Source organism: Lasioglossum baleicum, chromosome 13 (assembly GCF_051020765.1).
Source record: "Lasioglossum baleicum chromosome 13, iyLasBale1, whole genome shotgun sequence".
NCBI classification, from domain to species: domain Eukaryota; kingdom Metazoa; phylum Arthropoda; class Insecta; order Hymenoptera; family Halictidae; genus Lasioglossum; species Lasioglossum baleicum.
Genome location: NC_134941.1, coordinates 10,603,730 through 10,621,895, shown reverse-complemented (window position 1 = coordinate 10,621,895; position 18,166 = coordinate 10,603,730). Strand labels below are relative to the sequence as shown.

The 18,166-nt window shown below is 44.2% G+C and overlaps 2 protein-coding genes across 3 annotated transcripts in view; one reads left to right on the top strand and one right to left on the bottom strand.

Moving 5' to 3' along the window:
• Pio (zona pellucida domain-containing protein piopio) overlaps nt 1-18,166 on the bottom strand; it is a 94,251-nt gene that overhangs the window by 18,897 nt on the left and 57,188 nt on the right. The gene's annotated exons all lie outside the window — the stretch shown is intronic.
• The window catches only part of Mtpap (mitochondrial poly(A) polymerase), a 76,502-nt gene continuing 71,513 nt past the window's right edge, over nt 13,178-18,166 (top strand). The window contains exons 1-2 of the mRNA XM_076437040.1: nt 13,178-13,572; nt 14,860-15,275. The gene's annotated coding sequence lies outside the window, so the exon portion shown is untranslated. The remainder of the gene's footprint in view (nt 13,573-14,859; nt 15,276-18,166) is intronic.

Sequence of the window (18,166 nt, the reverse complement as noted above, 5' to 3'; positions counted from 1 at the left end):
TCTGACGACATTCTCGCCTAACTGGACCTATCATTTACAGTCGCAAAATGGCTCCGATAACAGTACCTTAAGCTGAACCAAGTCAAGTCGCTCGCGCGAAGGATCCCCAACGATTTTCCGGCGATCCACTTGTCGGCAGGAGCATCAAAACAGCGGAATCCCGACCACCGTTAAAACAGCTATGGCAGCGATGCGATCGGATAGCAATAATCCTAATTAGCCTCCGGGTGTACTGCTACAACCAGGAATAGAAAGAGAGAGAGAGAGAGAGCTCTATACGGTAGTACCGTGGTTGGTCGCGCGGTGGCTAACTATTTATAAAAGCTGGCTAATAATCGAAGGCGTCACGGTCGTGGAATCCCGGCTCGTTAAAACTGTTCAACCGTGGACGATCCTTTTTCCCCCGCAGCGATCAGAAATTGGCGGTGTTGGACCCGGAGAGCCCGAGAGCTTGGCAGCGAATAGACAGGGGAACGAATAGGAAATGTTCGCGCGTGTTCCGCGCGCGGACAGCGGCGAAAAGAGGGTCTGGAAGCAGCGAAAAGAGGATAGGCAGTCAGAGTAGGAGAGGATAGGAGAGTCAGCTGGCTAGCCCGAGAGAGGATATCGTGTTTACAAGGATTACAGTTCCTCGTAGCGCGTGGCGTAAGATCGAGGCTCGACTGGCAACGGCTCGGATGCAGTACCTAGATGCAACCAGCAGCAGCAGCTGCAGCAGTTGCAGCGTAGAGCGCTCGCAGCCCTGGACTGACCGGACGTCGAACCCGAGAAATGCTTCAGCCGGCCAAGATACATCGTAATAAGTACACAAAGTAGCCCGCGGCCAGGGCGAATCCCAGGATAAGCCAGTCGTATTTACATACGTCGCTCCATGAATCTCCCGGATCCTCTATCCATCTTGCCCCGCTCCTAGCCTCTCTCTCTCGCCTGGGAACGAGAACCGACCTTAGAAATCCCATTTCCTCCGGGAACACCGGTGCAGCTGGCCTCTACACGCTTGTAGATCCGCTGATTCTTCGGTTACATGCGGGATATTGGATGGGGAGGACGTTGCTGGTCCTCTGGGTGATTGCTGATGGTGAACAGGCTATAAGACACTTCCTGGTCGGTTGGGAATGTTGGACGATTCCTTCCTCTTTTGTTCGGAATTAAGAGGATCCCTCTTCTTATTCTTCTTTCCATCCTTAAAAGATTTAGTCTTCTTGGGGGATGTTGTTCTTCTTAATGTAGAGGATAATGGGTTGGGGAGAGCGTCGCTGCTCTTATGAGTGATTGCTGATGGTGTATAGGCTATAAGACACTTCCTGGTCGGTTGGGAAAGTTGAATGATTGCTTCCTCTTTTGTTCGGAATTAAGAGGATTCCTCTTCTTATTCTTCTATCCATCCTCAAAAGGTTTAGTCTTCTTAGGAGATGTTCTTCTTAATGGAGAAGATATTGGGATGGGGAGAGCGTTGCTGCTCCTATGAGTGATTGCTGATGGTGAAGCTGGTGAACTGGTGAACTGGTGAACTGGTCTGTTGCAGAAGCTGGATCGACGCCTATTTTGTTGAGGATGAAGAGGATTCTTGGTATCATTTCTAGGGGATGTTGTACTGTAAACCGTGTGAAATTTCTGTATTGTCGGACGCATTCCCGATCCAATAGGATCTTCCCCTATCTCGCACCACCAAGCGAGATTAATAGTTCACAGCGCGGCACCATTAATATTAGTCGATGCCGACGGCAGCTCGTCATTCATGAAATCACGTCGACGGGTACAGTTATAGTACAATTTCGTTGATCGCGCCTCGCTATAAATAATTCTGACGCGGTTCGCGTGTTGCCAGGAGTCGACTGTAACCAGTGATGTCATGCTGTCCACGTCGCTGAATGATAAAACCGCCGCGCCGCGGACAAATTTCTCTCGTCAATATTTGCCGAGCGTTGCGCATGCGGGCGCGTCTTCTTGGCGCGACAACTGCTTCTCGGACATGCTCATGAATAGATGCATAATCATTATGCAACCGAGGCGGTCGGACAATTTTCTGAAAGACCACAGCTGTTTCCCGCAATGTTCTACTGAGCACAGACGCGTAGAAAACCATCTACATTAACAATTCAGCAATGCTTTAACAGCCATAGATTTTATGAATTGGTAGTGAACCATTCATTCTTTTTTAATGAAATTCTTTGTGGAAAATTTTCAGTTTTTCGATGATACCGCTGTTCCTCAACATCCTCCGCCATTTTGGAGCTCCGGCAAGCAGAAAAATAAGGAATAATTAAGGAAGGAGTATACGATTTCCAGGATCCCGAGGTTTAATCTCCACATCGATTATGCGAGTGTAACGCCCGGTATTATTCTGGTTCTCTGGCTGGAAGAGTCACGTTTTCTGTTGGTCGGATCCAAGGGAGAGAACTTAATCCGTGCAGATAGCATCGATCCACAGTGCATCTCTGTGAATGCAGGTTAATTGCTGGATGCAATCGAGATCGGAAATTAAACGACACGCGATAGGTCCGGGGTTGACACGAAGATTGGAGCCGTACGACAGCTAGTGTACATCGAATATTGAATTTCCGTGCAACTTAATTGTGCCGGATACTATGGAATATTCATTAAATCGTTATTATTATGCAGTTAGTCCCCTATTATGCGTCGCGGTCATTATCGCGCGAGAGAAAGAACGGCCCGGATAACGAACTCGGTCAACCGCGCTCATTATACTTCCCTATTTATGCTTGTTTGGGCTTCGTTAATCGACGATTAACATTCTTATGCGAATTCTAACGTAATACTGTATAATTTTCGTACACGTTTCATCCATATGCAAATGAATGTTTGAGTAAAACGCGAAAAGAAATTAATTTCGTATTATCCTGCGTTGATTGTGCAAACGGAAATTTCGTCCATTATTATCCACTTAGTTATTAGAAATTTTTGGTCCATGCAAATCTGATTAAATGAATTTCATATTACATCAGGTCTAGTTCTACGTGATTATTAGAAATATTTCTAAGACGCTTTGTCCATTATGATTTATTTAATGGTAATTATAATTGTTCAATTCATTGAATTGATAATTGTAAGATGTTGTCGTGCGGTTTTCATACGAAACGAATCGTAAACGATGCGAAATGGTTGCAATCATCGTTATAGGAACGGAGCGCACCGTGTCCAATGTGTGTCAATGCAATTCGAAATACGCCGTGGCACGCGTGACAATGAGATGCGACATAATGCGACGCGTACGTGACACCTGCAATGACATAAAAGCATGCTGGGAAAACGTTTAGGCCTTTCCTGCATTGGAGAACTGTAATTTCTTGCATAAGTGCTCCGCGCAACCTAATTCTCTCTGAATTGCATCTAATTGACGAGAGGACGCTCAAGACGCGACTCTTAAAAACTCCGAACACATCCACGTTACCTCGTTAATTTTTATTAAGCCTTCTGCAATCTTATTAAGTTCCAATCGAAATGGAAATTCTGCATATTTTTTAATCAAGCAGCAAAAATACCATCATTCGCGGAAAGATGCATGTTAATTCGCGGTAAACATTGCAGTTTATTGAGCGGTTAGAGAGGAAACGATCCAGCGAAATTTCAGCGAGACATCGAGTGAAATTATTCAGTGAAATGTCGCTCGACTGGTCGATCGAAAGAGATCGAACGTTCGAAAGTATGGTTGCCGGTTTTTGCATGGATTTTAATCGACCTGCGACGAACTCGCGACTCTACGATCCATTTATTTAACATAATATAATGAATCTCCAATACTGGGTCCACCGAAAGGATCAGAATAAATTGCTCCTGATTTTATGATTGTAGGAACTCTCGACTAAAAATACTTAACCTTTTTTTGTTTCAGGATATTAGCATATTAGCAATGTACAGGGTGAGCAAGGAAAAATTCAAGAAATCGCGAGATGTTTGAGATCATCGTCGAATCGACATCCCACGTGGAGGATCGATACGTGGGCGCAAGGATACATCCTTGCAACGTAGGAGACGAATCCCAATCATTAGGTGAAAGTCTAAATCCTGCTCGGAGTCGTCAGCACTGTCCAAAACAGGCATTCTCGCGTGGGTGTAGGTTTGTTCGGAAGACTATGATTCTGACCTCTCTGTTGGCCTTGGACCTCGCCTTTACAGAGAAATCAAGTTCCCTGGTTCGCGACAAAATTGTCTCGAACTACCTAGCCTCGTCCCACGTGTCTGTTTTTTTCGCTTTCTTCTCTTTTTTTCTCCATCTTGCATCCGCTTATCGGATTCAGCGTGTTACGCTCGCCATTAATATGACATCAGACCACACGATCAATAAATAGACTGTGGATCTTTATTTGGATACGACGTCTTCTGTATTAATCCTAGCAGGCGGATGATTTTATACTTAGCCACTAGGAAATTAGTTTAGCTAAAACGTTTTTCTGGATCAAAATGGACCCGAGTTCCGTTCAAATCCTGTTAGCAGGAATTTATTATGATGTTTTTAACTGTTCAGCGTTTTTACTGTTGCTTCATGCCCTGTTTCGATGCCTGAAGCGTTAATCGTATTATAATTTTGCGAAAATGCAACTCGTAAATCTTTTATGTATGTCGTGAATATCCCGTGAAACTTATGTAGATTTGCGATTTAGTGGGCAGATTCGAAGAAATCTGAATTAAGCAAGATCTTCTCTCGTTAATGATCTCGGCTAAAAAAAAATAGGCATAAGGATAGGCTAAACTTTCACAGTTTCTACTTATTAAATTAGCCTGATTTATTCTTATCGGGACATTTTCCAATTCCTCGCAATAGAAATATTGCTACATACTTTTGGAAATGTATTAATATTACTGCTTTTTATCGATCACGAAGACCAGCTTCAGATTTTGAACAGCACGGTGTGCCTCGGCATTCTGGTTCTCGGAAAATCTTCTAAATTACACAGTCCGCCGATTCCGTAACCGAGCAAATATTAGCTTTGTGATCGACAAGATCCACACTTCGTATATCTCGAAGAGCTACCGTGTCGTTTCGTAACTCTGCGCATGCGAGATCCTCCTTTTAAAAACAGGAAGAATTAAAAATTCAGCAAACATACTTTTTTTCTTGTACCGAACAGTCTGCCCACTGTAAACGTTCGATGTAAATGCACATTCGAGAGATCCGGCGTTCGAATTCCATCTGGGCGCCATTTTCGCGACTGGTACAGTCTCAGAAACGATCCGGGTATGTATTCTTTTCGGATCGGCAGTATTTCAATGGTGGAAGAGTAAAGTCGTCGATTTATTTGCAGGCGACCTAATGGAAAAGCAATGGCACGGTAGAAAGTAACCGTGGCCGGGATCGTCGACTTCCTGCGGACGTGGAACATTGAATAATCAGCAGGGCAGCGAGTCAGCAAGGCAGAGCAAGGCAGCTCGCGGGATGCTGCGTGACCAAGAAGGCCCTCGTGTCGAACAGAATCGGGCATAAATCCTCCGGTGGCGGTCGACTCGTCGAAGGGTATAACTTAATCAACGTGTCGTTTCGCCTGTCCTTTGTTGGCCGGCGAGAGGGGTTGCACACTTATAATCATAGGACTCTGGTCCTTTGATCCGGGCGGCTGGTGATCCTGGCTCAACGATTTATAGCGAAGGGACCGACTACTATAGCTCGGGGAATCGGCGAACCCGATCCGCTCATTTCCCGAAGATCCGGTTCTACGATCGAACGCGATCCCGGCAGATACGTCATCTGGCCAGAGGATGAGTCTATAGGGCCCCGGAGCAGCCACGCCGGAAAGGATCTATCATTATCCTTGAGCATGAAGCCGGTGATTCGGTGTTACGTTACTCGCAATTAATCCTTGCCTAGCGGGTGTTGCGTCCTGCAACGATTCGCCGACACTTAGCCGGTTGAATTAGCCTGATCGGACATTTTTAATACTCACCGGTGCCTGGAGAATGATCGATCCTGAACGGGTGGATCGTTTTTCGGAATTCATGGGAACGTCGCGATCGTTTCAGATTTTTGTCCGATGGAAAATCGAGGTGAACACGTTCTATAATAATTCTATCCTGTTTTCTGTATAGAATGTAATAGTGTTGTACAATTACGCCAGACACGTTGCGAATTTTATTACGATTTTATGCAGCGTCTTTCGCTACTTCTCCGCGCGAAGTACAGGATAATCGCCAGCCAAATTCAATTTTCATTAGAACTCTCGTTGAGGAATGTCGCGACCGTTTTCGAAGAGGTTCCGCGCGGGGAGAATCATGGGGGCAGGATATTAAATAGAGAAAATGGAGGCGAAGCGGACGGACGAGAAGAAAGCAAGCAAGCCCAACGACAACGTTAAAGTCACTTCTCCGCGTTCTCGCGTCATTAACTCGCCCCCTACCTCTCTCGCGTGGCCCCAACGTTTTCATCGTTTTCTTTCTCTCTTCGTCAACCCGTTCCCTCGTCCCCGCGGGCGCGATTTTCTATTTTCCCCCTCGCCTACGATCGCCTTCCGTGTTCTGATAGCGCGCGCAGCCTCCTCTCTCGCTTCGGTGAGCGCTTGCTCTAACCGAGTTAGAGCAACGAGACCGCTGCCACCGCTCTACGGTCGCGTCTTCCGGAAATTTCAGTCCCGGTTAATCAACGGCCGATCCGGTTATCCTCGCGATCATTTTTAATCGCGACGCGATCGATAACCAGCCGTTGATTAAATACTCCTGGGAAACGAGCACCGTTCGATCGCGGTGCGATTTCTCGCGCCGATGACAACATTTACACAACGAGATGCTAGGAAGATGTTGGAATTGTTTCTCGGCCTCGTTAGAAGTTTTCTTCCTGGTATAAATATTTCTTGATTTTTCATAAATTAGAATGTCTGCATAATTTTATTCTAGATTGCTCGAGACTGGATCCATCGCTCTGTGCACGAGGTCTCTCGGAGGCTGGGGAACTTGGATCGAATCGGATCCACGGGAGAGAAATCGGCGGTTTTAGTGTTAGGCTAAAGAAGAAGATACTAATCGCGGTGCGACGACCCTTGGGTATTCGGGGTCGTCGATACCACGGCACGGCGCCAGCATTGTCCGGCGGATGATCCGTCTGCCGGACAAGGATGGAAGACAGTGCCGGGAACAAAGACGGCGAGTCCCTTCAGCAAAAGAGGAGACGCGATTGGAGACCGGTCTCCTCTCCTGGCGAACTTGTGCCGTATCCTTGCAAGAGCGTTGCGAGCGTCCTCCGGCTGAAAAACTGGCCGGCAGATATGGCTGCTCGCCCTCAGTCAGAGGTCAACAAGGTTGGAGGACCTGTACCTTGATCCAATACTAGCGTACCCGGGTCTCTTTCTCTCCCTCTCTCTTTCCCTTTCTGTCTCTGTTTCTCCTTGGCAGTGGTTCTCAGGGGATTTTCGATGAGCGCGAAAAGAATGGGGCTTTGGGATCAATTCTGCGAACTTCTAAGTCCTTGTGGTACCATGACGAATAAAAAGAAGACTCTCAGGATGGAAGAAGTGGAAATTGTTCAACATAAGAGAACAAAGAAATCGCAGCAATAACAGTCGCAAATTTTGATTGAAGAAGGAAAGAGTTAAAAAAGAGGATTTATAAGGAATTTACTTAGTGTATAAAAATAGATCTCATGAATAATGGTACTAATATGCTTTTCTGAATGCAGAGAAAAGAAGTAGAAGAAACGTATGCACTTACAATCATTATGCGAAAGAAGATTTCTCGGTAAGTGTTAATAAATGTTCCCGGAAGACGAGGAAGAAGCGTAATAATCTAGAAAACGAAGAAGAAGGAGGAGGAGGAGGGAAGACCGCCTCGGCAAGAAGATAAATCGCCAAGTCGCACAGTTTTTCCACAGTTCCACAGTTTAACGAAGTTCCAATGGACTCCTCGGGCTCACAAAGGACTGTAAAATAGACCTATTGCTACTTCGGTAGCAGTGCGCTGCATCCTAATGTAACGAAGACTTTTCTTGAAGAGAGAAGGGAGTCCGAAGAATACCATAGCACAGGTAGCCGATTGTTATTCGAAAATGCTTCGGCGTTGGATTTTTTCGCCGGGGCGAGTCGGTGTGTCCCAGTGGCGGCAGTGGGCGCGTTAACAAGCAGAGCAGCCTGTTTAACTTCAAAGGGCCTGAAATTGCGAACAATAGGCCATTTGACGAAGAGCACCGACCGGCCGTCCTACCGCTGCAAGCCTAATCCACTGTGTGGGCAAGAAATATGCAGCTTCTTCTTCTTCTTCTTCGACCCTAGAAGGCCTGCGCCGCGGTTCGAACGCGCCAGTAGTTCTCATCCTGTCACCCGGTCTTTCAATTCGCACTTTCGCTGCATAATGCACTGTCACCAGCTTGTCATCCTACGGACAATATCTTTCACGTCATTAGACTGCGGATCTTCTAAGAAGGACAATTCAACAAAATGGAACAAATAAGTCCAGACTTGAACAAATCTAAAAAATACAACTGATGAACTACAGTCGTCAACCAACGAAACCAGCAAAATACAAAATCCGTATCTCTTTGAAAAATGTGATGATAGAACAAGTTTGTGAGCACTAATGGTTCGGATATTACAAAAGATAGTTCCCGGAGGGAACAAAACACGGGCGCACCCCTAAGCCAGCATGATTCCCGTACCGAGGACAATCGAAGGAAGCGTGTATGATCCTTTATCCTCGAGAAGCCACGGAGGTTTCCTCGGTCAAGTGTGTCGGCCCGTAAACATCGCAGGAAGTCGTTCGGTTCCACGGTCGATCGATTTTTCCTCGCTCGATTATTCCTCGATATAATGAATCGATCCGCTTTGAAGGGGGTCCGTGAGGGGAGCACAGGCGAAAGAAGGGAGGGAGCTAGAAGGGGACGCGTTCGCTTCACCTGGAAAATGTAACGGGTGACGTAACGGTGTTTCTATTAGAGGGGTAACACGCCGTGACAGAGAAGCTCTGGCGCGGCCATTAAAATTCCCGGTGTTCCTTTTTGCCAGGACGGCCATTATGCCACTTAGGTTGCACGGCGTTGCCGGACTGGTGACCTTGGGCTGATTGGAAGCTGCATGCGCGCCGTATTCTACCGACACAGCCGATTCCAGACGTGGTTCACCCTGATCTTTCAGTTTAACACCTTGTTCGTACGGAACCGGGCCTCCATTTTTCGAGATTCCCTCGGGAGTGAATTTTTCCCGCGATATCATCGAACATGCTAGCCGCATTCCGCACCGTTCGCGGTATCGGAAGTATTAATTGCGATTCCAGAAGTCGATTCCAGCTCGATTTAGTCTGTTACCGGAGGCCAACCCTTCGCTGTTCTATCTTGAGCGTGACTAGATGCTTTATAACATTGCACTGTGCACATCGTTTGCAGACGCGACGCTAATCTTAACGACCCTGCCTTCAGATTTTACTTACACACCTAGTTGTTAGATAGCGGATTTTACGCACTTGTGACAAAAATGAGTAGGTGTAATTTGAAACAGTAGAAACGTTAGAAGTATTTAAAGATACTGTTGTATCATTTTCAACTTGTTGAACATATTAACGAAGGAAATAAGTAGAGTCATAGAGTAATTTCGACTTCTGTAAAGCTTCGTTAACATCAATGAATGTGAAAAATACCCTAGTAGCACAAAATATTGTATACACATTCATATGATTTTAAAAAGAGATTCAGTCCGTTTTTAATATTCAGATATACATACAATATTTATTTTACATTAAGTAGCAAATATTTCGTTTTAAATATGCACAAAATATCTATTTCATGTTACGAGGAAAATATTTTTTTCTCAATATAAAACAAATCTTTATGTAATATTGAAAGTAAAATGTTTACTTTTAAAATATTAGATGATTGCATAAGTTCGTGCCCGATTTAAAAATAAAATTCAATGGTTAAATTTTAAGATTGGTTAAATTAGAATTTAAAAATGGTTAAATTTTCTGTGACTATACATATGTATAATTGATTAATAAAGTTGTATTCTTTAAAATTTGACCTTTGAATTTTATTTTCAAATCGGACACGAGCTTATGCAATCATCTAATAATTGTACCACATTATGGCCCACGTGTACTGAACTCTTTCCATAATGGACACTTTTAAAAATTGACTCATTCCGCTTTTTCGGATCAAGTGCTCCACCGCGCACCCGTTCAGAAGATGAACAACGATAAAAATCCGTAGCAGCCCGAGGCGACCATAACCCTCACGAAATAAACCACAGCAGCACCACCAAAAGACTATTTAGCTCGACGCTATAACAATTTTATATCGCAGACCAGTCGCTGGCTAATGGCCTCGGTTGTGCACGGGCACCTCGCATCAATTTTTACGAAATATGCCCTTATACGGTGCTCGGTGGTGCGTCCGTCGAAGACGCTTGTTCGGTTAGGCGACGGCTTGTCCGTGACGGATAATATCTTCCTAGTAGCGAGGTGTAACCACCGGTTTGCGAGCGAACACCGAGGTATAGGTACATCGACATCCCCGGAGGACCAATTACATCGTAAAATCCGCGGCCGGTAAATTGCACGGGAGTTCCACCCCGCTGAACGACAGCTCTTCCCCCTCTCCCCCTTTTCTCCTGGCCCCCTCAGCGCCATAGGTGCCCTCAGGAGCCCCCCCTTTGCTCTTGGCCCCCACGGTGTCCCGGATTTATCGCCGACGGTACGCGCATTCCGTGTCCCCCCGGCCCCCTTCGGGAAAATTGTTATTCCCCCGGGGAGCAAGATGCAACATTGTCCATTAACGGACTTCCTGTTTTACGTGTACCCCCTTCTAAACGATCCGTGGAGGTTGTTCGAAGGATATCGGGAACGGCGAAGGATGACCAGCAAAAAGGGTAAGGGATCGAATTGTAGAGCTTGTCGGTTGCATCCAATGTTATTAAGGGTTTCGCGGCTGAATCGAGGAAATAATAGCAGGCACGGTACAACCTCGGTAGTTGCACGCGATCTTGGTCTGTTGCGTTTCGTCAACGCGTGGTGGGGATAGATGATAAACCAATCGAACGCTCGTTCGCCCCCCACTTCAATGAAATCGTGTTTATTGAAATGACGAACGCGAGCGAATGTATTTATACAGGGTGTCCCAGCTAACTTGACCACCTTGCATATCTTTGTTATTTTTAAAGATACGTTAAATGTCCGAAGGACAAAGTTGAATGGTAAAATGGGGCTCATACGATACCAAAAAAATTGTTGGTTTTATGTAATTTTTTTTTTAGATATGAAGGTCACCTTCATTTTTTTTAATGGAACGAGGTATTTTTTAATACATCAATCGATGCAGCTGGACATTCGTTATAAAAAAGTACTAACCTATGTATGTCGAAAAGTTAGTAGTTCGGGAGATATTTCAATTTAAATAATTCTAAAACACCATTGGTGTTTTTATAACGAATGTCCAGCTGCATCGATTGATGTATTAAAAAATACCTCATTCCATTTAAAAAAATGAAGGTGACCTATCTCTGAGAAAATTACATAAAAACAAAAATGTTTTGGCATCTTATGAGCCCCATTTTATCATTGAACTTTGTCCTTCAGACATTTGACGTATCTTTAAAAACAACAAAGATATTCAAGGTGGTCAAGTTAGCTGGGACACCCTGTATAATACTGTGTAATGTAGTATACATTCTGGTACGTTCTTGTATATTTTAGTATAATCTTGTACATTTGAAAACGTAGTTCAAGATTTTTTGATGGAACTGCCTGAAATTATAGTTTCGTAGTGAGGGAAACATAACTGAAAGTTTTTCGAGGAGCGATAAGTGGGATTGAAAGTTTGGTGCTGAATCCCTGCGGAAAACAACAATACTGGTCTGAACAGTAGAAAAAAATAAAACTTTCCTGGTAGGATCGTGATAAATACTAATAATGGGAAAAGAGAAATTGCCGCGATTGTGGGAAACAATCAAGATAATGGAGAAATTAGGATTTAAGTGATCTCGATGGGACGATGCGAAAGAACAATAATAAAATATATACGCTGACTATTGTGACGTATGTGACGTGGTATGTGATTACTCGGGTGAAAGAAGATAGGATAAAATCACTGATTAATGGAGAAGGGTGGGCGAAGTTTAAAGACAGCAACGACACGAAATCATTTCCATGGTTTCTACGAAGATTTACGAGACACACAGCACCGAAGCATTACGGTTGCCCTTTTGCGAATCCTGTAATCACTGGCGTGTAGTATTATCGTGAGAAAGAAAGGACTGCGCGATGTCCAAGGTGGTCATCTCGTGATTATCCATACTCGCTGGCTTCGCAAGGATTAATGGTCGACTTTCACCTCTTTCGTTTCCTCTGGAACCACTCACGACCTCCCTTTTGCTCTCCCGTCAAGTCCACCGTACCTTACACCATAATTCCCCAATCTTTTCCGTCTCAAACATTCCTTTCACATAGCGACCACAATTTTTTCGAAAACCGTTCACGAAAAAAGTAATAGGACGTTAAAGACGCAGCCTGTCCAGGGCTACAGGTTCTGTTTAACATATTTTTCGACGTGGTAAATAGTTTAGAAGATATTCGAGAAAAACGATGTTATCTGCATTAAATTAATCATTTTAATGTTTAATCCTATTTCCTGTTATCCGATCGAGCTCAAAGTTTGCACAGATTTTCTTGAAATATTGGGAACAACTCTGGGGGTGTCCTAACTAATAAGAGAAATTCAAAAATTTGTTCGGGCCAAAAATAAGAAACACTAGCCTGACTCATTGTCTACAGCCTGAATATTTACGATTTGTTGGTCATCGAGAGTGACTTAATTTATTCATCGGCACTTTCGATTCCACAGATACCGGGATTTCCATGAACCTCGTGAGTTTCTATCTCGTCGATCCCGCGGACGCGGTGTTCACCTATCGACTTTCATCTCGACTGCCTCCCAGGACACTAACTCACCTTGATGAACACTTCGTCGTGCCTCGGAATCCACAACCGCATCGAACGACACTAACATTAACCTTCCCGAGGGAAAATCTTCTTCGAACATCCGAGTCAGGCGTAGACACCAATTCCTTAACCATACACAGAGAAATGGTAATCGGGGTCTACAAATCACTCGATTTCGAACCAATTGGAAGGTAAGTTTCAAGCTTGTCCCAGTTGCAAAAACAGGGACCGATTAATGATTAAATCCAGGTAAAAAGCACTGCATAAAGAAAAATGGCAACGTTGAATCGGAGTCGACAGATGAGGGGGGAAAGGTTACCCTCTCTCTGTCAGTACCGGATTAGTCACGTGACGCTCTGATACAGAGTAAACGTGACACGTGACTGAGTAGCGTTGTAGAAGGGGAAGGTAGGGTGGGGGTACAAGTCTTAATCTGCCCACTCTGCGTTGAATTAATAGATTCTTTAATGCACAACAAATCTTTTAATCTAACTGATGAAAACATTCGAAGAACACTAAACGAACAGAAATGGTAACGTTTAATGGAATCTGTCGCCAGTCCATAACCAGCTGGAATCCTGCAATTTTTCCCATCAGCATACCCGAGGACTTAATTAGGAGCAGGCAGAAAACATCGAGTAAAATGTTCAGCAAGCAATTAAATCACATGGCCACTTAAAATATTTCAAGGATGCCGGCCGAAGAAAAATGGTAATGAAGTTCTAGGAGATCCCTTTTCAATTTACAACCGAACCAAGCCCCGCGTAATCCTATAAACGTTTCAAATTTATTCCGGTTGCAAAAACAAGTCCCCAATCATCTGGATTTGCATGTAAACTCGCGTCGCGAACCGTCCAATCGGTCGGATATTTTTGCTACATATTTCATGAGTATGGTTCCATCAATCTTCGAGGGCTCAAGAACGCCACGCCGCCGATCGCCGCACGCACATAAATTCCGCCACCTAATGATCGCTTGGCAAAAGCGGGCAGAGCGTTTACGGCTGCCATGCAAATGCGCAGACCTCGGCCCGGAGTTTTAATAAAGACAAATAGCCCTTTCCCCTCGCGTCGATTTTAACAAACCTCTTACCCGACGCAATAAACTTTTTCGCCCATTTCGCGCTTTATTAAATCATTAAACGTGTCCTGACATTTTAACAAACGCCAGCCACGGTGCGTTTAGTCCAGCAGACTGTGGAGACACTTTATTATACTCCCGCGGTGCCGGCCATTCATCCGGCTCGGTTGAAAGCGATATAAACGATGATGGATATCGAACGAAGTTAACATCGAAGTTAAGTTTGATTAAGGGGGTGAATCGTCGTGTCAGTTTAAAATTATTGGCGAAATTAAAAATTTCATAAAGTAAAATGAGAATATCTGTTTAGGAAATATTTAAATATTTTTTAAATTATTTGTGTTTTGCATGAGAATTAAGAATAAGTTTCAAGAAAGTTGAATGCACCTTCTATTTCTGGTTGCTCGTTCGATTCTCTTCAGTGATCGTTTGATGGATTAGAAGGGACGTCTTCCACGTTCCTCGAACGAGAAAGCAAAATGGCGTTTCCCAGACGTTGCCCAACATCAAGATAATAATTTTTCATTTTCCTGGCTCGACAAGTCGCCCAGCTTTTCCGCCGCGGTCTCCTTTGTCTCGTCGCGCTGGTTAATTTGCATTTAACGAACGGTGAAACCGATCGTTTCCCTGACGATCACGGAAACATCCCTCATACTACTGTTCGCCAGTGTCCCACGGCTGTTAATACGAGTCTTGTTGGATCGACTCGAATGAGATCGGGCTTGATCGATCGCTGTGCTCGATCTAGAAAGATCATACACTCGGAAGTGTAGACGAACGCGGTGGTTGCCGAAGAAACGCAGCTGATAAACGCTCAATAAAATGACATAGAACTTTTTACACAACATAGTATTATTAAAAACAATCCCCTTTTCATACTCGCACTGTAGACTGAAGCAGATAATTTTTATTTTGCAGGAACTCCGCAACCGGAGATCGGAGAACGAGCGACTCGAAAAGGAGCAATGGCGGCGGCTACGGTTTCCGGCGCGTTCAACTCTCGGCTAACGCGAATTTCCGGCGCGGAGCAGAGCGGAGCGGAGGCGCGAAACTGCGCTAACTGTACGCGGCGTACCTTTCCACGAGGGTGTATCGTTGCATTCGTTGCACACAGGTGCAACGACGCGCTGGCAAGGCCATCGTCAAGGATACCGTAGCCACGAGGTAGTTAGAACTGGATACACCGGCGTGCCGGCCGCCCATTTTGCGATTTACTGCGGCTGTCGAAACGATCCTCGCTCGAATGTTGTTCCCTCTTCGGCAACACACAACACACGGGCCTCGCGTCGTGCTAGTTGGACGACATATCGGGCCGATGCATTTTTCCGACGGCGGTATGTACCTATTTCATTTCCCCTAGTTCCTCGAAATATCAGGTCGTTCGGAAAGTCGTTTCGCTTCGTCAAGGGAAAATGAAAGCCAATTTTTACCATTTACCATTTCAAAATGAAATTCGCACCGCATAAAAATTGTTCTGATGCTACATCCTCTTCTTAAACAGCACACAGTTTTTTTAAATATTTTCAAAACCCATAATTGCATAAAGATCCGCAGTCTAGTAATAAAAAAGAAACAAAATTACTTTCCGAACGACTTAATGTCCTAACATGATAATGTTAATTCAAACGCTGCCGACAACTTCGATTAAGATTTGAAAAAATACTCCTCGAAACTCCTGATTTTCCCAAAAAAGAAAAGTTCGCTCGCTGTTGCTTCACATTGTTTTTCAACCGGTCGGAGATATTTATTAGCGGGATCGCGCGAGCTGGTTTTATCGAGAACGGGCCGCGATTAGCGGATGATCTATCATCTCGATCCTCCCGAGTACGTTTGAACTTCAGGATCGCTCGTGAAAAATTGGGAAACTGGTTTCGCTGAATATTTAGAGGCTTGAGGAATTTTCTGGTGCATCCGATGCGACCGGCTGCATTTTTGGAATTGCATAAGATTGAATTCTTCTTTAATAGTAATTGAATGGACAGTATTTCTTCGCGCAACGACCAATAGCAATTGCAAGCTCGGTAGAACTATCCGAGACTGAATTTACTGTTCTATAATTCCCTCTAAAAATCGCGTAATCCTGCCGCAGCTTTAATCGCAAGGTACGACGCGGTAAACTATACTTTTCCGTAATTAACACGTGTCTAATAATATTTCTTATCGGGATCTCCGAGAGCAATCCCCCGGTTTTCTAACTTGCGTTTATTCCTTAAAGGAGACCGCCGGTGGAACACGAATTGAAAATATTCGAAATGATCGAGGCTCGCAGGATAAAATAGCGGGGTCCTTATTTGTACACTTAGCGCCGTCCGGATCGTTTTTATGGGGGCGAGAGCATGGTTAAACTCGCCGATGATCCCAGCAACGGGATACTTGAAAACACTTAATTTGCTTCTTGTTAAACGCGCCAGGACGACCGTGGAAAAATGCAGAACTGGTTTCGCTGAATACTTTGTGGTGCGGGCTGTATCCTTGAGCCAGGAATTTTACTCCAAGGATCATTGAATTCGAAAGGATCCGACGCGTTGAAATTCGATAATCGTCACCGGTGGTATCCTTTAATCGATTCTATTTTACGGCGCCCGATGCTCGTTCTTGAAACCGTTTTTTGCCGGGAACTGATATTTATTACCTGGCGCACGGTTTTTTATCGTGCCGGAAGCTTGATTAACTCCTGGATGATCTATCAACCGAATGCTCGGATCGATTTCATTTGCTTCTTGTCGAACACCGGCCCGGGGAAAAATGTGGAACTGGTTCTGCTGAATACTCGAGGAATTTTCCGCGTGCAGAGGATATTGAATTCGATGGGCTAGCGATGAGCTCGAGTCGCTCTCGAATAATTATCATCCAGAACAATTGGAAACAATCTGGCACAATGAAATTCCTAATACAGCAAATTCAAAGGTTGTCATTTTATAAGAATATGTGAAATAATTAGTGAAGGATTCGAACGGCAGATTTTTCAATATTGAAGTCGATAGGGTAGTGATGGGCTCGAGTCGCTCTCGAACAATTATCATCCAGGACAATTGAAAACAATCTGGCACAATAAAATTCCTAATACAGAAAATTCAAAGGTTATCATTTTATAAGAATATGTGAAATAATTAATGAAGAATTCGAACAGTAGATTTTTCAATATTGAACTCGATAGGGTAGTGATGGGATCGAGTCGCTCCTGAACAATTGTCTTCTAGAACAATTGGAGAAGTTCCGAATAAATGTTAAAATTATTTCAACTGTGAAGAACCACTGGCACGAAGTATTCTCGAATGGGCGGGAGTGGAATTAAATGCAAAAGGAGATAAACAAAGAAGACGTGGTTCGCATAATCGCGGGGGCGGGCAACCTGTGTCTCATCGGATTCGCTAGATCGATAACGTCGTCATGCTCTACAGGCTCGTTCAAAATCACTCTAACAAATTAAATTTTTCTGAATACTTTCATTTAAAGATTGCACCCACTCATTTCCGTGATAAATCTGCGGTCTGGCTGTCGGACATTCTTAGATTTCTGCACACCTTTAAATTCAGAACACTCCAATTTCGGCGAGACCTTTCGAAAGCCTCATACATAATCCGAGATCGTGCGATAAATTCCCAAGGATAGGAGACAATGCCTGTTGTTTTTTACAGCGAAGGTCGTTCCGGTTTTTCGGTGGACCCGCCGACGCGGCTAGTCCTTAAAATGACTACAGTGACTATCGAGTGGGTTGACACGCTGTGGGCAGCGAAGCAAGCGGCTGCCCACGCTCGATTTGTAAAAGTAAAAGTGTGCGGCCGGTGTGCTGTGCAATTCTACGTATTCGTGGCAAGATTTTCCGTGTGTGGTCAGAATAGAGGCTGATTCAATCGATCTTGAGCCTCGCGAGTAGTATTACAATGGCTGGGGTTAGGTCATCGGAAAGAACAAAGGAAAACTGCGGCGGAAAGTACTGATTAAGAAGTACCATTTTTACGACCGTTCTCAGACTACTTTTTCGAGAATATATTAGACAATTGTTAGGTTTATTTTTGACTTATTTTTGTGATTATCTTTAGGACTACTTTTTAGAAAGGTTCCCAATTTTCATGGGATTTGTGGGACTATTATTTCTTCAAACAGATTCAAATTCAATTCAAACAGAACCACGGAATTAACACTAAACATACCACGGTCAAAAGTGACCGGTTTTATATATTTTCCAATTATCGGAATTATAAAAATACATTTATGGAAAATA